Source organism: Enhydra lutris, unplaced genomic scaffold, assembly GCF_002288905.1.
Source record: "Enhydra lutris kenyoni isolate GAN:26980312 unplaced genomic scaffold, ASM228890v2 scaffoldscaffold3, whole genome shotgun sequence".
NCBI lineage: Eukaryota > Metazoa > Chordata > Mammalia > Carnivora > Mustelidae > Enhydra > Enhydra lutris.
Genome location: NW_019154087.1, coordinates 60,256,915 through 60,262,251, shown reverse-complemented (window position 1 = coordinate 60,262,251; position 5,337 = coordinate 60,256,915). Strand labels below are relative to the sequence as shown.

Here is a 5,337-nt window from a genome sequence, read left to right as displayed (position 1 = left end):
TTTCTATCCTTCCGAGTTCTTAACTGAATCTCCTATAATAGAGATTTACAAAAGAGAAACAGAACTTTATTCTTATATTTGCCTCATGTACACATGGGAGATACCCAGAGAAAAATGAGTAGCTCCCCCAAGTGACTTGGAATTCAGGATTAAATCCCATCTTAATAGGGAAAAGAGAGGGGGATATAGGCCTTTTAGGGAAGAGTAAATGATTTTTGTGAAAAATAAATGGGCCCTTAGAAGATAAGATGGAAGACATGGTAGTTTGTGACAAAGTTTGTCTGGATGTGGTGTGAACTTCTAGTCTCCTCTCCTGTGACTAGAGTCAATTCTCCCTAGGTGATGAAAGTCCCAGGGTGGGGATTTATGACAAATGGGTTCTTTGGCAGGAAAAGGAGAGTGCAGAGAAAGTCTCCCTGCATCTGCTGCTTTTCAAATGCCTGAAACTCAAAATAATCAATATACCGAAGTGGCATGTTTGGGATGGCCTGTTCTGCTACCCTTCAAACCTTGACTGCCATCTTCCCAGAGACTACCATTGGTTATGAGGGTCAGGAAAGACTATGTGCATAAGTATGAATCTGTTGTCAATGAAGTGGAAACAATTGAAGAGCATCCTCTTCTAGAATGGCATCAACAGCATCAGCTTTGAACACAAAGGGCAGTTGTGTCAGTCCTACGGAGCATGGAAACTCTTTTTCTGTTCTAAAATTGACTTTTTTTTTTAATGGTGCCAATTTTAAGTACAGTTTGATTTAAGACATTGCATTTTCTGCTTAACAATACAGTGCTTATAATGTGCAATGTTTATTTCCTTTCCCGGTGCACATATTCCATATTCAAGTAAAAAGAATGCCCAGGTTTTTTTGTTTGTTTGTTTTTTGCTATAGCAGCTCATTGTTACAACTGCCATGGAATTTGCTACAAATTTGGGTGCTTCGAATATTGTGTGTGGAACAATGCTAGACCTGTTTATTCTTCAGTTGCTTTAATCATCCTCTTCAATGGTGGACCCAGAGGAGGCACCACCAGGGGGAGGAGCTCCACCACCAGGGAAGCCTCCAGGCATTCTTCCTGGCATACCCCCTGGACTCTGGTACAGCTTGGTGATGGTGGGGTTGCAGACTTTCTCCAGCTCTTTCTGCTGGTGTTCAAATTGTTCCTTCTCTGCAGTCTGGTTCTTACAAAGCCAGTTGATGATTTCATTGCACTTGTCAAGAATCTTCTGTTTGTCTTCATCATTTATCTTGCCCTGAAGTTTTTCATCTTCAACAGTTGCTTTCATGTTGAATGCATAAGACTCAAGTAAATTCTTAGAAGACACCTTGTCCCGCTGTTTCTCATCTTCAGCTTTGTACTTCTCTCAGCTTCCTGGACCACGCACTCAATATCTTCCTTGTTCAAGCGGTCCTTGTCATTAGTGATGGTAATCTTGTTCTCTTTTCCAGTGCTCTTATCCACGGCAGAGACATTGAGGATACCATTAGCATCAATACCAAAAGTGACCTCTATCTGAGGGACACCACAAGGGGCAGGGGGTATGCCTGTGAGTTCAAACTTTCCAAGTAGGTTGTTGTCCTTGGTCATGGCACACTCACCTTCATACACCTGAATAAGCACACCAGGCTGGTTGTTGGAGTAGGTAGTGAAGGTCTGTGTCTGTTTGGTGGGAATGGTAGTATTACGCTTGATGAGAACAGTTATGACTCCTCCAGCAGTTTCAATGCCAAGAGAAAGTGGAGTGACAACCAACAGCAGCAAATCTTGAACATTTTCAGATTTGTCTCCAGAAAGGATGGCTGCCTGGACAGCTGCACCATAAGCAACAGCCTCATCAGGGTTGATGTTCTTATTCAGTTCTTTTCCATTGAAGAAATCTTGGAGAAGTTTCTGAATCTTGGGGATATGGGTAGAACCACCCACCAGGACAATATCATGGATCTGAGACTTGTCTAACTTGGCATCCCAAAGGGCTTTCTCTACAGGGCCCAGGGTGCCATGGAACAGGTCAGCATTTAATTCTTCAGACTGGACACAAGTGATAGAGGTATAGAAGTCAATTCCTTCATACAGAGAATCAGTCTCAGTACTGGCCTGGGTGCTGGAAGAAAGTGTACACTTTGCATATTCACAAGCAGTGTGGTGACGACGAACTGCCCTCTTGTTTTCACTGATATCTTTCTTATGTTTGCACTTGAACTCTGCAATAAAATGGTTGACCATTCGGTTGTCAAAGTCTTCTCCACCTAAGTGGGTGTCTCCAGCTGTGGACTTAAGCTCAAAGATCCCATCTTCAGTAGTAAGGATTGACACATCAAAAGTGCCACCTCGTAAGTCAAAGATCAGCACATTCCTTTCAGCTCCAACTTTTTTGTCTAAGCCATAAGCAATAGCAGCAGCAGATGGCTCATTGATGATTCAGAGTACATTGAGACCAGCAATAGTTCTAGCATCTTTGGTAGTCTGATGCTGAGAATCATTGAAGTACACAGGTGCTGTGACAACTGCACTGGTAACCGTCTTCCCAAGATAAGCCTCTGCAATTTCCTTCATTTTCATCAAAACCATAGAAGACACCTCCTCTGGATAGAAACTTTTTGTCTCTCCCTTGTATTCTATTTGGACCTTGGGCCTGCCAGCATCATTCACCACCATGAAAGGCCAATGCTTCATATCAGATTGGTCAACAGCATCATCAAATCTCCCTCCAATCAGGCATATGGTATCAAAAACTGTGTTGGTGGGGTTCATCGCAACTTGATTCTTTGCAGCATCACTGATCAATCGTTCAGTGTCTATGAAGGCGACATAACTTGGATGGTTCCGTTTCTTTGATCATTGGCAATTATTTCCACTTTTCTGTGCTGGAAGATACCCACACAGGAGTAAGTGGTGCCAAGATCAACGCCAACTGCAGGTCCCTTAGACATGGTTGCTTCTGTGTGGGCCTGGCTTAGCTTGGATAAGAACACAGCAATCCAAAGATCTACCCCATGTTCAATGAGACCTAAAATTGACTTTTCTAACAGAAAAGAGTTTCCCTGAGGTACCAACAGAAGACTCTGCTCTTTGAAAAACAATTTCAAATCCTCAAACTGCAGTGGAATTTCACTAAAATGAAAAGTTGTTGTCAGATATCATGGCTAAAATGTCCTCCTAACTTTTTGCACTGTCCTTGGCTGAAATTATCTCTGGCAAGTAGGATAACCAAACAGAACTGCTTTCCCAGACTTGGTTCTATGTACAGTGTTCCCAGACTGCATTTTATCTGACCTCATTTCTGGAATTATCAATGATTAGCAAATGGGCAAAATGAGGCTTTTTATTTCAATATAATGTCTCTTCTCATTTATAGCAGGTAAATTTATAAGGCCAGGCAAAAAGAAAAAATATGGAGAAAAATGGCAAACGACTTTAAATATGAATGTGAAAGGCAAGAATGAAGGAAAGAAAAAAGCCAACAACTAAAATAGCATAACAAGAAGGAGAGGTTCGGGAGTTCTGCAAGTGAGTTCCTTAAGGGCATGGACCACTTGGTCCAGAGCCAAGTGCTTCACCTGGGGTAGAACAGGAACTGAATGATGAGTGCAGGCTTAACTGATTGAATGAACAAATGATTGAAAGGCTTGATAAAATGAGGGCCAGAAAACTAAATTACCTTCTGCTAGTAGGACATGAGTTTGTTTCTGTTGAATTACAAGTAGTAAATCTTCCTGAATTTGTCTACTCTAGTTAGAATCCGACATGGCCTCCAGATACAAAAAGTAAAATTCTAGAATCTTGTCAGGCTCCCACAGTCAATGCTGTTACACTCTTTCGAGTATAGATAGCAGTCACAACCCCCACCTCCTGCCATAGGTGTGAGTGGATGACATGAAGTCCTTTCTGCCTGACCAACTCAGTCTTCTTTTTAAACTTTTCTTTATTTAAAAAAAATTTTTTTTTTTTTAGAGGTGGGGAGAGGCAGAGGGAGAGAGAATCCCAAGCAGGCTCCACACCCAGCACAGAGCCTGACATGAGGCCTGATCCTACAACCCCAAGATCATGCTATGAGCCAAAATCAAGAGTGTTGCTTAACCAACTGAGCCACACAGGTACCCCATGACCATCTCAGTATTCTAAGGTTTGGGCCAACTGATTCCACAGAGGACAAGAGTGGGAGGAAGTGTCTCTGACCTGGTGTCTCCAGTCTGGTGCCAGCCCTGTCATGGGGCCCTGGGAACCACTGCCACCCCTTTTAATTACAGTGTCTGAAAGAAGAGGCCGGACCCCCTCTGATTTGGAGAAAGGCTGGTTTCTTCATCTTATTAACAATAACATATCCCAGTGCTCCAGTAATTACAGACCTATTGCTGAAGCAATCAAATTGCTTATTTGAAAGAAAGACTTTCCCTAATGAATGTGACAGTTCCCCAGAGCCCGAAGGTGATATGTATGAATGCCCCACTGTAACAATGAGAAGCGATTATAAACAAATGACACAGAGCTGCTCTATTCTTAGAAATCACTGCATGATCAATTTTGAGAGACATGCATAGAGATGGGACTCAGGAGATTTCATTTTAATTATTCTGCCCGAAGGAAAACGATACTTTCTTCTATGTTGGCACCATCTTACATTGAAACCTGAAGAGACTTTGGAAACAAGATCCTGTTTATCTTTCTCAAACCACTGGCAGATACAGTGGTGCAGTTACCATCATTTTATAGGAGGGGAAACTGAGGTCCAAATGTTTTTGTTCTTCACAGTATGTCTAAAGGTTCATATATTATCATCTCCCAACAGATTTCTATGTCTTAATCAAAGCTTCTAACAATTGTTTGTATTTGAAAATCCATCAGAAGGGAGAAATTAACAGAAGGCTATGACAAAGGAGGTTGGGGTATGTGTGTGCATACACATACTGGGGCATGTTTTGATTTGGGGGTCAAGCAAGAGTAAGAATGGAAAGATACCAGGAGTCAAGGCCATTCTATTTCAGCCCTTGACCCTGGAGCACCTGCCCTTCACAGAAAGCTGTAGCATGAGAGCTGAGGGTTGGGGCAGAGAGAGATTGGAGCTGGAAAGACACTGATGAAAAAGCATATAACTTACAGTTCTGTCACATCAGGGAACACTTGGAATGAACTCTTTTTGAATTTATAGAGAAAACCTGGTTACTAGTTGTTACAGTCCAACTGCTGTCCAGAATGGTAGTTTATAGATAATTTTTCATTTAGGGATCATGCTGTGGACCACCAAGGAGGCCCTCTGAGACCATATTGAGAAATCAACTTGTTACCCTTTACCATTTCTAAAAAAATGAAAATTGGATCCATTTGGAATTCAGAGATGAG

The 5,337-nt window shown here is 42.0% G+C and overlaps 1 pseudogene; it reads right to left on the bottom strand.

Moving 5' to 3' along the window:
* Nucleotides 1-988: 988 nt before the first annotated feature.
* On the bottom strand, nucleotides 989-2,930 carry LOC111156210 (annotated as a pseudogene).
* Between the last annotated feature and the right edge of the window lie 2,407 nt (nucleotides 2,931-5,337).